The 17,973-nt window shown below is 41.5% G+C and overlaps 1 protein-coding gene across 1 annotated transcript in view; it reads left to right on the top strand.

The window, feature by feature from the left end:
- Nucleotides 1-17,973, top strand: part of Ac76E (adenylate cyclase type 2 Ac76E) — a 935,623-nt gene that overhangs the window by 880,102 nt on the left and 37,548 nt on the right. The window lies entirely within an intron of this gene.

Genomic DNA, 17,973 nt, shown 5'->3' with positions numbered 1-17,973 from the left:
CAGGCCCCTCGTATTCTTCATTGCATCTGCACGTCCTTCGTGCAGTTTTTGGAGCAAGTGTAAATTTAGATGCACGCAATAGCCCGCTGCAAGTGCGGGCGGCGGTTGAGGCTCCCGTCACGCATTCAGAAATATCAGTTCATGCGCGCATTTGAACGCATGCCACCTAATGCACGAAAACACGCGTGCACCTACGCGAGTATATCTGTGCATTATGCAATTTATTCGGTTGAATCATTAGGCTATAGTCTTTAAGTAAAAATGATCGGGCACTTGGATTTGATTTTATATTAATGATGTTGGAAATATTCAAGTTAGAGTCATTAAATTTTTTCCACCTCTAATTGACAAGCATATTTTCCATAAACTTCTTGGGGACGAAAATGTTCTCAATTTGCTTTGCATTTCTTCTGGAGTGGGCCATGGGGATTCAAACTGCAAAATGGTGACAAAAGAGGAAATCAACCCGGATTTTATTCGTGTTATATTCGTTTCATGTTGAAAGGCGTCCTGTCGAGGGTCCGCACTGGTGTCATGCAATCTCACTCCTGAGCCGACTGAATTCAATCAACTCCAGCGTCGTAATGAATTCGGAGGTTGCCTTTGATAAGTGAGGCTCGACTCATGCTACAAGGTCTGTCCCATAAGTACGGTAAGCTCTCACATGGACCTACCGAGAGCTTCTCGACCATGCCTCAGCGGCATTCTCGGCACCGCCTTCCAGGAGGCGCACGAGGGGTGGAAAACCCGCTGGCACAGCGGTGTGTTTCTGGAAGCACAAGGGTGCTACTTTGGGACAGACCTTGTGAGGCGTGGGAAATTATTAGCAGGGTAATAAGTAGGGGCCAGTCCCTGTCATGGTGCCGACTGCAGTTTCCCTCGAATATCTGGCACCCGAACGGTATCACACTGCTTAGGTTAGATGAGAGGACTCGAAGGCCGGTCACTCGGAACAGTCCCCGCAGCCTTCGGTCAGTTGACCGAAGATCCATCCTATTGGCCTTCCAGGCCCCAGCAATCGAACCGTTCCCGGTTCAACGCTACCGACCGTTCCCGGTTTTCTCTAATCACCTCGCCCAATCCCTCGCCACGTTAAATCCGTCGACCCTCTCAGTCACTCTTGCCTGAGTGCGCCGTTTCCTATGTGTCCGAACCCTTGCGCCCTCAAACCCTCCTCGCCTCAGAAGACTCACCTTGGGTTTGACCGGTTCCCCACCAAGTAGAATCAAATGCCAAATCGGTGGTCAATGGCTCTAATGGCTATATTTGTGGCCATCGTTGGCGATTGAACAAGTACATCTTAGGAAGGGAGAACGATCTCCAGCGAACGCACGAAATTGTCCTGTAGAGTGGGTGGTCAAGTTCATGCAGGGGTCATTCAACGGCAAAAGGGCGCCAATATTTCTCGGGTCGGTGGGAAATTTGCAAAACCCATCTCTCTTTGCGTGACTATTGATAAATTTGAAAAGGAAAATTGATATGGCGCGATATGTTCATCCCATTCTAAAAAATATCATTGTATTAGAAAGTATACAATCTATAAAGCATACGTTTCAAATTTTAAGACGCTAGTTTAGTAATTGTTTGGCAGCTATCAATAGTGAACGTTTTCAGTGAATTTGTGAAAATGGAGAAAATTGGTCATCATTATGAGATAGAATACTTTTATTTGAAAGGCCTCAGCCCAACCAATACAATAAAAGCTGAACTGGATTCTACTTTGGGTGAGTCTGCTCCTTCGTTTACAGCAGTAAAATATTGGGTAGCAGAGATTAAACGAGATAGTACGACCTGTCAAAACGAGCATCACATTGGTCGACCAAATGACATGACGACTCCAGAAACGGTGAAGAAAATCCACAAAGTGATACTGGATGATCGTTAACTCAAAGTGCGCGAGCTAGCAGGCATATTAGGAATTTCAAAAAGTGCAGTACATCGCATATTAACTGAAAATACAGGCATTAGAAAGCTGTGTGCAAGATGGGTGCCGCGTTTGCTCATTATCGAGCAAAACCAGTTTGGTGAAGATGTTTCAATTGAGTGTTGAGGAAAGTTTCACAGCAAAAAAGCGGAATTTTTCTGCCATTTCATAACCATGAATGATACATGGGTCCATTACTTCACACCCGAGATAATAGAAAAATCAAAACAATGGATTCAAAAGGGTTTCCGAAGAAGGAGAAGACCATTTCATCTGCAGGCAAGGTCATAGCGTCGGTTTTTTGGAATGCGCGTGGGATAATTTTCATTCACTATCTCGAAAAAGGAAAAACTATCAACGGCAAGTATAATGCAAACTTAGCGAAGCGAAGAAATCAATCAAAAGCGGCCGCATTTGGCTAAGGAGAAAGTGCTTTTTCATCAAGACAACGCCCCAGCTCACAAATCCGTTGTTGCAATGGCCAAAATTCATGAATTAAAGTTTGAATTGCTCGTACCCCATGCACCCTATTCGCCAGATTTAGCCCCCTCGGATTATTTTCTGCTCGCAAACTTGAAAAAAATGATTCGGTGGCCAAAGATTTTCCAACCGTGAAGAATTGATGTCGGCAGTAAATGGCTACTTTAATGAGCAATACAGTTCTTATTGTAAAAAGGGTATCGAATTTATTGAACATCGCTGGGAAAACAGTATAGAGCTGAAAGGAGATTATGTTGAAAAATAAATACATTTTTTTCCAAATTAATGATTTCTTTGTTGGGACAGATACTTCAGGGACCAACCCCGTATGTATGTATGTATCGATCAGACGAGAGAGTGGCATGTTGCAATTGCAGCAGCGTCAAGTCACGAGAGAGAGTCACGCAGGCTGCGAGGAAAGGGGCGGGGGGGGGGTGAGTCACGGGTCTCAAGGCCGTGCTGCGCCCGGCTCGGTCGATCGGGGTAACGATTCCAAAAAGGGCCGGCCGGCTCCCCTTGTCGTCCGACGCGGAGAGAGAGGGCATTCTCCTTGGCAATGCGATGGTGTTGACGACTCAAAAGAAGGGAGGAACGCCTTCAAGGAGTCTCGGGTAATCGGGAGTAATTCTGCAAGATGAGGGATTTGGGCGTCCGTTATTCCTACTTGTGCAATGGTGGGCAGAGCGTTGGTCCGGGGAACTCCTCCCGTGGACGCCACTGGACACCCTCGGTTTCACCAAACTGGGTGATTTCTCGGGCGCCACAAATTTCTGGGGAATCATGAGCGACAGATCGTAAGAAATTGACTCCCACCCCTTTCCTTATTACCCTATCGATGTGAGAATTTCGCATGAACTTAGTACTAATGGAAGTTTTACCTCAAATTACCCAAAAACCTTTGGGCTAATAGCTGCAATTGTTTCGTTTTACCATATTCCTCTTTTTAATATTTTTCACCGCTATTAACCAAAGGAGGAAAAAAGAAGGCGGAAATGAAGATGGGTTTAATATTTTAGTGTTGGGTGTCGGGTTCTTTCTATGGAGAAGCAAGGGACTGTATAGGTTTTCAACCTATGTCTACATCCCATCCTAAATCTGCCTTAAACGGTAGACCAACTACTAATAATAATTTTTGGGTTTACTTTGTTCCAATGCAACAATTTCAGAGTCTAAATATCATTCGCCTTCACCGGGATTTGAACCCGGATCCATCGATGTCCGGCCGAGTACTTTCGACATCGAGGGATCTGGGTTCGAATCCCGGTCAAAGCGAATTATATTCAAACTCTGAAATTTTTGCATTGTAATGCACAATTAGCGAATGACTCCGTTAAAAGTTACTCTTGCGGCATCTCTCACAGTTTCTTGGAATTTACTTTGTTCGTTTGCGGCGAGACTTACGAACCGGGAGAGATAAGGAGGCAGAGTTCAATTTATCTCTGATCATTCATCTCCTGCGGATGGGATGTGACTGTTTTAATGGAAATCCGGAATTAGTGGAAATGACGACACGAAGAACTGATTAATATGAAATCATCGGTAGTAAACATTGATCAACTATTTAACACACACAGGTTTTCTCACTGAGATGTGTTATAATAGGGGTAAGAGTCGGGAATGAAATAAAGAGCGGTGGAAAAGTACATTGTATTCCTCATTTAATGAACATGAGCTTCCACAAAGTTGGGCCAGAAACCACCGAATATTTAAGAGTCGGGATTTACTACAGGAGTATTGAAGTTATCAAAGGGAAGAAGTCGATAGACGTGGATTCGGCAGAGGAACAATTGATGCGAGATCTTCACTTAGTTACAGCTGATCTGTCGATAGTTACAAAGTTATTTAATTTCAAATGGTTGACTGGCGTTGTCGTTCAGAGGCGATGTCGATCGTACGCCTCCGTCGACCAATCTCTATCGGAGTTTTAATTCGGTACTTCATATTGTCGGTGTTTCCTGCTGTAAATCGTTTATTGGAGAAGGTGAACGTTGATACTTGAAGAGCAAACACGAGCAGGCTATTAAGCAGGCGAAATTAATCCATTCAGGCTTTCATCTTAAATTTGCATCTGCTGTAACTGATGACATCTAATGATAAGAGACTGCAGGACTGAATACCATTTCTTCCTCAATCATTTCAATCCAATTCTCACCGAAATAGCTCCTCTCTTCTACGCCACAATTTTTCCCTTTCATCGATGTCGTCTGCATTTGTGCCATCGGATACCACCGATGTGGAGGGCCCCAAAATGTTGTCCCTCGCAGTTTAGGGAATTTTACCTTGACTTATAAAAATGCCATGCGGCGGCCATGTTCGGCGTCGTCATGGTATGCATAGAGGAAACAGAACATTGATTAAATTTGATGACGATTGTTAATGAATTTTAAATGATGTCTGCCTCTTACGTGAAAGAGAACTTTTCAGTGATTTGACTTGAGGTGGCGGGGAAAAGCCCCTCTGGTGGCGGGGGAAGCAACTGAGCCGACGTTTGCGGATTGAGTGGAGAGTTTGATAAGTTCCACGGAAGTCCAAATCTGATACCGAAGAGGGGGAGGGGGATTAAAATTCGAAACTTGGTTTTAAGTTGAACGGATAAAATATTGAAAATCGAATTCCAGCCTGAAAGACTTGATTAATCGCTTTTTGCCACGCACATAACGACACCAAGGTTGAAAGATTGGCAAATATCTGACGCGGCGAGTAATTTTCCTCTTCGTTTGCCCTCTAGATTACGATTAGATTGTATGTAAATGCACAGCCATTCATAGTTGTAGAATGATTAAATACTCCGCCCTTACTTCTGAGGAGCAAGGTTAGGGAGGACGGAAATTCGATTGGAGGCGGTATATTTTCGTATATCCCCGGATATCAACGGACAATACCGAAGTATTTCTTTCAATAATTTTTCCAATGGAGTGATGTATCACCATTAATTATGTGACAGCAGCTCAAATAAATCTGGATGTGGGACTTCATGAAAAAGAATGCAACTAAGTACAATGTGAGTACGGAGGAGAATGGTGATTACAAGTAAGGGAGATAAATGACAATTTGTTTTAATGCGGTGGGAGAAGAGAGGAGAACGCTATTGGACAATTCCCATGAGTGAAGTGGCGGATAGAGGATATATTGAGGGTCAAAAGGACGGTAAACGCAGCGATTGAGGGAAGAATGTTGGCTAAGCGGAAAAGAGGAAGGAACAGAGTTAAGCTATCTCGTATGTGCAGTTGGGTAAGTGTGCGTAGAGGACATGGAGGCAGGACGAAGGTCTAAAAACTTAAAAGAAGGAGCCAACGAAGGGCGTTCAAGAGGTACTCCATGCAACATGATGTATATAATAGTGTGCTTTGGACAGTCCTCGACTGATAAAGCAAGGAGTGGGTCGCACATGGATGGATGGTGCATTTACTTTTGCTTGGATACTAATGTTTTTAAGGAATGGATTATTTTTTTTAACACTCATCAAAAGCAAATATAAAAAGATGAAATATTTGAAGTCATTATTCTTCCTGTGCATTCCGACAACAAAGTCTCCTCAAATCAAACGAGTAGAAACAATTTCTTTAATTATAACAGATAAGAATTTTCAGATCTGTAGCAAAAAAACAGTGATCTACGCGGGCGGTGGAAAAACATAACTCTTTCATTGCGATGATGACAGGAAAACCTCGGAATGTTGAATCGCCATCTTGACCGTATTTGGATCATCACACACACACACGCACACCATTCGAACTCAGAAACGCCCGTTAAAAACCCCTCCAGTTGGTGATCATGTAGATGAAACCGTTTATCTTCCACAACTTTCGCAACGATGAGCCGCCTTGCATTCTGCCTACATGGATAGTTCCACCATTTTGTCGTTGTCATCCTCCCAGGCAGTGTTTATCGCACGGATTCGAGCAATCGACGTGAAATGGGAAGTTGTTGAAACACAAACACGAGCGTCGAATGTTTATTTGATCTATTTTTACCGAATATAATGCCAAATCGGATGAATTCATGTCGAGGAAATCGCGTCTCCTCATTTTTTTTAATTATTGACATATTCAAGACGGTAAAAACGCTCACGCAGTCTCTATAAAATGTAATTTTAGTAAAAAATAGTGGTAATGATAAAATAATTGTATGCCTGCTAATTATTATTTACTTAAGATATAAATTGTGTAATACTCCAAGGGTAAATACATTTTGAAAAGTACATCGCTGACAATGTTAGCGATTCCCATTTGAATAAATTGTTTGAAGTAAGCATTTCTTCCTGGAAGCCTTGCGGTGCGAGGAAGTGGGGAGTTCAAACGTCGCGTTGGGTTCGATACACGAGAAGCGAGTTCCGCCTTCATTTATTGAACTTCAGTCGAGTTGGTGCATGTGCACTGTGGTTGGTGCATTTTCATGTTCTTTTACGTATTCTGTATAGATAGGTAAAATTTCAGGTGTAATCTTCGCATCGTTTCTTTTAGAGTGGTAAGTATGATATATCCTTCTCGATTATTCTTTGGAGCACTTTTCGCAGGGAAAGCGAAGCACGCCTCCTCTGTCTTGGAACCGAGAAAGGGCGAGTGAGGGAGATGGGGGGAGGGGACGAGAGGAAACGCCAAGCCAAGGTGCCATTGTATCCAGGAGAAAGAAGGAAGAGTGTTCTCCCCATCAGTGTTTCGGAAATGTTCGCGAATTGCTTGAAGACAAACTTTCCAATGGAGGTAACAGGGGTGCAAAGGACCCCCTATAACCTGTGGCATGGTGCCGCCTCCACAAGAACGTGACAGAGTACCGAGATTCGGTTTCGAAATGGATAACACGCGTAGAAGGAATTCAACGGCGGCATTCGAAGTGAACTGTGAGCAACCATCACGGAGCTGGTGTTTCGATAGTCTATGTAGAGGATGGAGACTGAGCACCCTGGACGAACCCTCAAAGCGTTGCAATTGACCCTTTCTAGATAATGAATGAAATCAATGACAAAACAGCATTTCTCATTGAGCGAAGCTCAATTGGAACAATTGGAGAATAAATGCGTTTCTGTTTATGTCATAAGATTTAATTTTTTCATAATTTCTACACACAAAAAGTTTACAAATATTTAGATGTACAAAAAATGTTGACCGTGAATTGACCGGAAAACATTTTGTAATTCCTGTCGGTATTAAAAATATAAAGGGATAAAATATGCACAGAATGCGATTATAGTGGGATGTCATGCTAGCTTACTGTTAACATGCTAAAGTCCCGAAGGCTCGTAGGCATTTGAATACGGGTGGAAAAGATTGACTGGGATCAGCGGTGACGAAAGAATGCAACAATTGCAGAGTGTAAAAATAATTCGCCTTGACCGGAAACCAACGAAAGGTTTGTGGAAAGTTGTAATTTAATGGATGAAGTAGCCTGGGGTAACTTCTAATTTTAATAGTTTTTCTTTGTGATTATAAATTGAGTGATAGGGTGAATATGAGGTCTATTAAATTGCTGGAGCTTGCTCTCAGGGAATAACGAATAAAGTTTGCGCGGGGTGAAATTTAATACACGAGTTTCAATTTTTTAAGGATGCAGTACATCTTTACATGGAGAAATATAATTTCGCGGTCGGAGACGAAACATTTGCCCCAAACAGCGGAAGGTGCTGTTTTTGGTCTCTTTTTTAAGAAAGTAATTTTTACAAGCTCTAAGCAAATGATTTTGATGGAATTTTTGCATCAGGTATTTCAAGTGGCGAGGGAGCTATTTTTCTAGGTCTCCACTTTGGAAAAACTAGCAGAAGGGTTGAGTCCACAATCACCGGAAGAGTCGTGCGATTTTTCTTTTGTAAAAAAATATCGAAAGAGGAATCTCACTTTTACCCGTTAACTATTTTTTATGCTCCGAAAAGAGTCCCAATCTATGCAAAAGCTTTTCAATCCAATCTAAAATCAATTGAATCTGATCCTGATATCGAGTTTTATTTGTGCCTTTAATTTACTTTACTGATCTAGAAGTTTTTTTTTTTGGAAATAGTTGTGTTCGATACTTTACATTGTAATGAGCAAGGAAAAATCAAATTATTATGATTCTTCCTTGTACTGGAAGACTTTGACTAACTATGACGCACTTTTGAGCTAAAATCTAATTTTAAAAATATTTCGGCCCGGAAGTTAAAAAACGCAGGTCTCCAATAATGAAGCTGTTTGGTTTTCCAGGCATTGCAGCTAATGCACGGACTAAGCAGGGTAATTATAAAGATAGTCCGGTAGTTACTTTTCCTGAGGCACCGTCCGGTTTCCTCAGAAGATGTGATACATGAAATATCTCACCGGTTGATTGCGAGGCGATGTGGCCAAAGGAGTGATCCTGAATTGGCGGGAGGGGTTCGTGCCCTATTCCCCCCCACCGTACATGCAAGCATAAGCGCACTTATTCCGTCGGAATAATTTGAGAACTCGACTCAACTCTTAACATCGAGTCGCTCATTGCTCTCCACACGTCTTTTATTTGGATGGAAAATAATATGTGCTCCAAAAAAAGAAATAATCCTTCATTTTTCCACCAAAGACGTTCGTGCCAGGGTTTAAATGAACTGCGAATGGCGCATTTCTTACCAAATGAAATTCACCTTTCAAAAAAATATCCTGCAGCCAAATTCATTAATAATGTTGTTAAAGAAATGAAATACCTTGCCATTCGTAATTTTTAGCATTTCGTCTCCAAGCTACAATTTTTTTATCACCAGTAGATTGCGCACTTATTGTTACAATATTTTTAGTGAGATTCGTCATTACAGTTCGTTAAATGCCAAAGCTATGAAGTCTTTGTTCATTATAGTTTGAATGTATGATGGTTAATATCGTTACTATTATTATTAGTATTGCGTAGTTGCTAATGAGGCAGTAGCCGAAGTGACAAATGAAAATGAGTGACCCCGCGTGGAATCACCCGGATTGGATAATGGTTCTCAGCTCATGGGGCCTTTATTGAGAGGTGAAAAGCTTATCAGGGATTTCTTCATGAATTTAAGATTCAATCAAGTGAATTCTATTAAAGTGAGGAAAATGTTCCCGTATTAGAAATTACTTCGTTAATACGAAATAATTTCTAATACGAGAGTATTCGCATTAGAAATGACTGGTTCGCCTTCGCAGCTTAATTTTGAATGAGTTCGATTTAAAATGAATTAACCGGAATGTAAACAGTGATGACAGATAACATTCTGTTAACCAAGCAATACTTTATCTCAAATTAATGCCCCAGAATATGAAAGTAGGTCATTGCCATCATCAAACATGCATTTTCATCAGCCCTTATTGATATTTCAATGAAGACACGGATTTTAGCGAAAGGCGCCGTTTCCTAAATTCAATGAAAAACTATCAATGAAAAGGGAAAATAATATATATACCATTGTGCTTTGGATCCTTCTGGATCGGGAATATTATTTTCATAATTTAGTAGGTTGCTTTTAAATGAAATCAATGCTCTTAAACCCTCAATCACAATGGACCCTTCAAATCCGCCATCTTCCCGCCTCCCGCTTTTATCCCGCTGAGCGTGCCTGATCCTGATCTACGCCCTCCTTCGCCCAACCTTCACCGCAGCCTTCAAAATAGTGTCTTCCACTTTCATTCACTTCCCGCTGGCTCCTCTTCATCATTCTCCTTCGAAATCCTTCCGACGAAACCGTTCCTTACCACTCGGGGAAATTCTTTCTTTCCCAGGCCCCATCTCCATGCCTTTTCCCATTCCCCTCCCCTCCGACATTTCAAAAACCTCATATCTACGCTTATCCTCTTGCCTCAAAAAACAAGTTTCTGACACCTATAAGTTATTTATTCTCCAAGTTTAAAACCATTTCAGCTTTTTTCATAATAAATAACTATAGGTCTTTCTTAAGTTAGTCGGCAAAATCCTTGAGGCCTTCTTTCTCGAAAAGATACGTCTTCCTTCTGGGTTTTACGATTTCATTTACCATCGCATGTAATTCAGCAACAATGGCTTTGTGGCCACTTATCCCTTCGTGACATCTAAATGCGGGGTCATTTGGCGGTCAAGCAGAGATCTATAATGTTGTTTACCCTCGCCGGTGTTCTTGTTATTTGGTGCAGTCTTTCTGTGAGGGAGATTGAAATCACCTCCGACTGCTATGACGACGCCTCTCGTGATCTGTCGGTTGAAATGCGATGTGGTCGGTCCATCAATGCCTCCATCGCATCTGGAGTGGAATCGCTTGCCCTGTGAAGTGGACAGGCGCGTAAGTTTCTCTTGTTATACCTGCCTAGTGTACACCAAACGCTCCCGATGTGACCGTCGAATTGGTGCTCAGAGCTTTTAAAGGGATTATCCGCAGCAATGAATACTCCTCCGTTCCAGTCACCCCTGTCTCGGCTACAAATGCTTCAGGCTAAAGGGAATAATTCACCGCCCATAATATACTCGATTAGCCTTGCTCTCCGATCCCAAAGCTATTGCGGCATTAATGTTCCACTTGAGCTCTTTTGTTTTTGATGCTACGATAATCAAGTATGATTACGTAGATCTTCTCGAACCATACTTTATGTAAAATGTTTGCTTAAAATTGTTCAACCCTGCGCGATGATATAGTTTTCGCTTGCGTTACCTATTTAACTGAAAGACCTTAAAGGAATTTGGTTGGTTCCTCAAAGCCTCTATCGCATCTGAAATAGAATCGGATGGCCTATCAAATGGGCATGTGCGTAAGTTTTTCTTGTTATTTCTGTCTGCTGTATGTGCACCAAACGCTCCAGATTTAGCCGTCAAATTGGTGCACATATCTTGTAGAGTAGAATGTGCAAGACTAAGGTAGGCATTGGACGAGCGGAAGAATACAGCGTCGGTCAGGTTAAGGTAGTCCCCTTCTTTAACAAGTAAATTTTCCCTCTTGGCTTCTTATTTTGGACCCCACGTGGCGAAAACTTAGCATATACTGCTCGGTGGTCACTAAATCAATTTTGTGGTTTCCATAGTTGAGACTTTTTCGGGAATGTTCGTTGCTAACAAATCAGGAATATTATCGCCCCAAGTTGGTGAAGTGACAAGTTAATGCAATGAATTCAACGTAAAAGAATTCGATTGCTATTCGCAGATGTCTTTGTCTTTACACCCAGTTTCTTCCCAGTCATTTTACTTACTCATATTTGATAATTTTTGAAATCCTTGCGCCAATTCTCGTTCTCGGCAAGTGAAATGGTGCGAATCCCCGTTAAACTTTTAGGGGCAACGCCATTGGACGTGGCCAAAGTCTGTGAAGCTAAAAGATAGCGTGGTAAGATCAGCTTTAAAAAACAAATCCGTAAAAAATTCGAACTACTTCATCACTTCATCTTTCACTCACGTTTTCTCCTGAGTGAAACATATACGGGTAATATGTGGACAAACTAATAAAAAATTAGGATTTATTAGAAGAGTACTCGATAAATGTGATGAAAAGGTCAAAGAGAAATTTTATAATTCGATAGTTAGGCCTCATTTAGAATATGCTACTAGTATGGGGGATCCTCGCGAAATAGGATTAATGGCCGAATTGGATCGCGTGCAGCGTAGGAGGAGCTAGATTTGTAAAATGCTGTCATTGTGTTAAGTGATTAACGTATCCAAAATATTAGAGGAGCCAGGCTGGGAATCACTGCCGGAGAGAGAGTTAAATTACAGATCAAATCTCTTGCATTAGTTGGAAGGGTCTCTCCTTAGTGAAAATGTATTATTACCCCCATCGCACTACGGTAGGAGAGATCATGTTAATAACAATAGAAAGAATAAGTGTAGAATAGATAGCTTTAAGATGTCATATTTTCATTTAATATGTCATCTTCATGTCATTTTTTCCACTCACAATAAGGGATCATAAGAACATTGTTCGACCGTGGTAGGGTCATGTTCGGGTAAAATTATTTAGGTGTGTATTCACCCCCTGCCATACACCCTGGAGGTTGCTTACAGGGTATATTATTATTATTATTAGGTAATCTAACGGTTAAGGTAGGTTTTTGGATGGACATAATTATTAATTAAATAATTTGATCCCTAGCAAAACACAACATCCTACTCTACATCAGGCCCCTCTTCAGCTCTGAGTACTTTCTTCCTCCCTTCATCCCGTCCAACATCCCTATCCTGTTCCTTCCCTTTCCTCATTTGCCTAACATTCTACCCTCAATTACAGTCTTCAACATCCCGCTGCCGGTCAATACCCCCTTCAGCCACTTTTCCTGCCTCCATAGGATTTCTCCCAAAAACCCCTCTCTTCGCCCACCATACCAAGTACTTCCTCGTTTGTTTTCTTCTCTGTCCATTTCACCTTCTCCATTCTTCTCCACACCCACATTTCAAAAGCCTCCAGTCTACGTCTATCCTCCTGCTTCAATGACCACGTTTCCGCACCGTACATAGCTACGCTCCATATCAAAGTTTTTACGAGTCTTTTCTTAACATCCTTACTCAATGTCCCTCTCATTAACTCCCTCCTCCTTGTGAAAGCCTCTTCGCCTAGCGCAATTCTTCTCCTTACGTCCCTACTACATTGACCGTGTTGGTCCAAGACACTACCGAGATACGTAAACTGTTCTACCTGCTCTAGTTTTTGCCCTCCTATTTTAATGTTTAACTTAGCCTTTTTTTTCTAGAAAATCGCGTAACCTTTGTTTTATCAATATTGATTCTCATGCCATACCTGTCCTATCAAACGCTTTTCTAAATCCACGAAACAGGCAAATACCTCCTGGTTTTTTCTTATATTCTTCTCGATTATTAATCTCATTACTGTAATGGCCTCACGCATACCTCTCCTCTTCCTAAACCCTAACTGATCATCCCCTAAGTAATCATTTGCCCTACTCTCTATCCTTTTGTTTATAGTTCTGAGAACAACTTTAGCTGCGTGAGATATCAAACTTATTGTCCTAAAGTCCTCACATGATGTAGCCTTTACCTTTTTCGGAATAGGAACTGAGACTGATCTCACAATGTCTTCCGGCCAGATTCCTTCCTCAAAGATACTACGAATCAGGCCATATAGCCTCTTCCTCCAACATGTTCCTAAACATTTCAATAGTTCCGCGGGAATGTTATCTACCCTCACGGCCTTATTTAGTTTCATCTCCCTTAATGCCCTTTCTATCTCATTGTCTAGTATGCCTGGACCTAAGCTATATTCCTCTACGTCATACTCTTTTTCAATGTGTAACTTTGTTGGTCGAAGTTCTTTACCATACAGTTCTTCTATATACTCCTTCCATCTCTCTTGGATCTTTCCTGTGTCAACTATTACCTTACCCGCCTTATCTCTAACTGTTAGCATAGCTCTTCCTTTCTTACTTCCCGATAAAGATTTAACTTTGCTGTACAGCGCACCGATTTCACTCTTCCTCTGCAGAGGGTATACATCAATGAATAAATAAATATTTAGAGACAGGTAAGCTAGGTAGAGAAGGGGGAGCGAAAATGGACGGAATAAAGTGGGGAAGAATATTCTGAATGAAATCAATCGCACATCTCCCGAATGCATTTAAGCCTAATAAGTTATTTGGCTGTTAAGTAGAATAAGTACAAAATAAGGTGGATTACAGGCAATAGTTGAGAATTCCAACTACGATCAGTCTCTCTCTCTCCCCTCGTGTCATTAGTATACTCACAGGTTGGCGCAGTGGAGGTTGGGGGGGGGGGGAGCTGCTCTCCTCTGAAGGTCTTCCTCTCCTTGGTTGAATGGCGTCGTGTTAATGAGGGATTTGGTTGACCGGGAGGTCCTCCGCTATGAAAAGGCGCTCATCCGGCCGAGTTCCTTCTAAGGCGCGCACCCTCCTCTGGTGAAAGACGATCATCTGTGGTGAAGACATTTGGCTGAAAGGAACTCTCTTTCCATCTTCTTTGTTCTTCAATAGCGTAAAAGAAACCTCCAGCTTGGAGTCAATTTTGCTTTGGGAATACAGCTCTACGCTAATTGTTACACAAAACGTTCGCGTCCACCATTCGAGATTCATCTTGTTACTTACTACAAAAGTTACATTATTTACAGCATACCTATATTGATTTTTTTTTAATTGGTCCCTAAATTAATATAGATTCAAATATAGTTTTTTAAATATAATGGATCATTTTAAATTAAAATATTCGTTTTAATATAGGCTTTTAATGTAATAGATTATTTTTGATACATAATAATATGTTTTAGGGTATCTATTGTCATATTTGGAAGAACTTTGAAATTTAGTTTATTTAAAGTCGATAAAAAACCTACTTTGACTGGTAGGCTACTTTTTCCATTCAAAGTATAATAATATTTACAGAGACGCAGGGCAGTCATGCATCACTACTTAAGTGTATCCAATAAAATGCTTCTGCATTTCCGCCCTTTCCACACTCTACGTGCATCGCCAAGACTGTTTGTAGCACCCTCCGCTGCACTCTCTTAGTATAGAATATTTCGTACTACTGCGTATGTGGCAACATTTTCTGCGAGCTTTCATAGGATAGACTGAAGACGTGAGACACTTGCGAGTGTTCTATTCCATCGTCGCCGATATCCTTTGTTGCATTCCTTCCCCTTTATTATGTACTCCAATTGGGAAAAGTGAACGGGGAATATTTATATCATTTTCTTTTTAATAAGAGAGGTTATGATGGAATTTAGAGATGAAATCCCCATGAATGGGAACGACACGCCCCCGACGCCATATTTCCATTGGCGAAAGCGAGACGCGCGGGAAATGAATTCACGGCCCAATATGCACACGCCAACGGAGGACAATAATTTCACGTATTTGCCTCAGGAGTGCCCGGAAAGAGATAGACTTTGCGACATAAGAGAGTAATTTACGCAACTGAAATTATTTGTTGGATGAAATCATACCTATATTGTCCAGTGCTATTTCCCCTAAACCCTAGCGGTGGCTTGCAGGGCACATAAATTTTTTTTTGCGACGGGTCCCTTTTTATTTTTGGGATATAAAATGTGTCTATTCAAGTCGTCTGACCTCATCCACTTCACCCGTGGATGGAATGGAGCCCAACTCAACCGTCTCCTCCACAAGGCATCCATCCATTGCGCAATCTCTTCGCTTGTTTTTTCTCCGTCCATTGCACTTGATCCACCCCCCTTCGCCCAAGCCATTAGAAATGCATCATGATGATTCATTTTGGCGTCCATACATATATTTGACCCTACCATTAGACTGCAATGAAAGAGGTTCAACAAACCCTGTATGATTCTTAGCTAAATTACACTCTATTTGCCTGTGTGATTTAGGTTGAAAGCATAATCATATATAATACGAACAAAGGTAGCGGAAGTTTGGTGTCAAATAAGAATGCAGAATACGAGGGCTTTCCAGAATATAACCTCCGATATGCTGCAAAAAATACAGTGGAACAAGTACAGGAAATGTATTATTGTCATTTCAAAACTACACACCTTTACTATTGTCCATACATTCGCCGAACAGATTTAAACATTTGCCATATCTCTAAACTACTTTTCGAATTCCTTCGGCATATAATTCTGCCGCCTGAGATCGCAGCCAAACCATGACGGCATATCTGAAGTTCCTCGTCGAGACGAGAACAAAATTAGCTTAACTTTTCAGTCGTGTTTCCATGCAACGGAGTCGTAAAAATCCGGCCGGCCTCGGTGGCGGCGGATTTTTACGACTCCGTTGTCCGTTGGAACGTCCTCGCCTACTATCCCAAAGGTCGCGGGTTCGATTCCCGCCTAGGTGGATTTCCCTCCATCTAGGGCTTGGTTGTATGTGTTTGTCTTCGCCATAATGTCTGTAATGTAGGGTTAGGTGGAAGAAGGACCTATTAGTCCCAACCTCGCCCAATAAGTCGATAAATAAAATAAATAAATCTGCAAAAAACTTTCTGAAGATTTTAGATATCGTAAAACGCTAGATTTCACGCGGTTCCCATCAATTTTCAGGTGCAGTTCATGGTTCATCACAGACGGGCGACCACTTCTGTCATCATCATTACGAACATTTGTGTCATAGCCAAGCTTCCCCGCTGTCATTTCATTAATCGTCAAATTTGCGACGAAATTGAGAAAATGAAGCCAGATACCCGTAATCGTAAATCGGCGATTCCCAAGAATTTTTTCGTTGATTTTCACCGTCAGTTCGTCTGCGACAAGACTAGGCCGACCACTGCGGTCCTCGTCGTGAGCATTGGTGCTGTGGCCGTTTTTAAACTCAATTCACTACTCCGCCTTCACTCGTTATTCCGTCTCCATAGTCACTTCACAAAATTGCCATTGAATTTCAATTTGCTTGTGGCTTTTCTCCAGTAAAATCCCAACCACGGATGGCACTTCACATCTCGCGGGATTCTCTATTTCTGCACACATTTTGACAGTTCGCAGAGTGAGCAAAGTATAGAGGAACCTCAGTCTGCACACACACTATACCTCAGCAGGATGCGTGGACTGAGTGTCAGCTAATGTAGACACCAAGATGGTGGCTCTGGCCCCGTCCACCACCACACGCTAGGCCGAAACGTAAGTTATATTTTGGGCGGCCGTCGTATGTAACGAACAGACCAATTGACTAATGAAGAAATGATTTGGGATGGAGATTCCCCACTAGTGCGATACTTGGGGAATAAAGAATAAAATCTAGAGCTGTCCAAATTGAGACGTAAAGCAAAGGTCCAAAGGTTATCGCGATTGCTACCCATCGATTCTTGAATCCTAAGTCCCTCAAGATGCATGCCAACTTGCCCAGAGAGCATTCACCACATCAACCCCAAAAGTTCTTTATTTTGCCAATTTTATAAAGATCTGAAATCCTCCCTCATGACAATATCTCTTCAATTATATCAGTTCTTTCATTAAAGTCCTGAAAATATGCGGACAGGCAACACTTATTCCATACTTACTCCACCATACTCCACGACCGTACTCCATATTTATTTGTAAAATTATACTCCTCATTCTTCCATCCAATGTGTCTATTGCTCTCAACTGCTCTAGGCAGTCTACTTTTCTAAACTTTAGTTCGTATTTCTTTTGAATTCATTAGATTGACGAAAGATCCCTCATTTATTTATTATTATTTATCATCCCAGCATATATCAAAGTACTCAAGAAAAGGTTAATTTGAAAAGAATCAATAAAATGTGGTTATCGAACAGAAGATTAGGGCAAACGTTTTCTTCTAATGATGTTGTCGAGTCGATATCTAAATCTGTTCAGAGGCGTTTTCAATATCCTGTGTCAATATGTATTGCTCAAACAGTGTGTTCGCCGTTAGTATATATTCTTCGTCGGAAAAATGCTTTATGATTTCCTTTTTATCATTTCAATTCCCCGCCCCAAAGACCCATTCCCTCTTTATCGTTCCATCCCGTGCATTCAAATCGCCCGCTTTCAATTTGTTTTTTTTACGAGTCAAGTAAGACCTTCCTTCTACAAGCCTCAGACCTTCCTTCCTCTGGCTGCTCATACGTATAAAGAAGCTTCTACTCCCTCTTCCGCGTATCGCCAGCCTACCCTAAAGTGATATAATTATTTTTTAACATATAATCATTATCGATTGCCATTGTACTTATTTTAAATGCTTAGGTACATTTCAAAACAAACCTATTACTTTTTCACT

The sequence above is a fragment of the Hetaerina americana genome, unplaced genomic scaffold (genome assembly GCF_022747635.1).
Source record: "Hetaerina americana unplaced genomic scaffold, ioHetAmer1.1.p SCAF_7, whole genome shotgun sequence".
NCBI lineage: Eukaryota > Metazoa > Arthropoda > Insecta > Odonata > Calopterygidae > Hetaerina > Hetaerina americana.
This window is presented reverse-complemented; position numbering and strand designations above follow the sequence as displayed.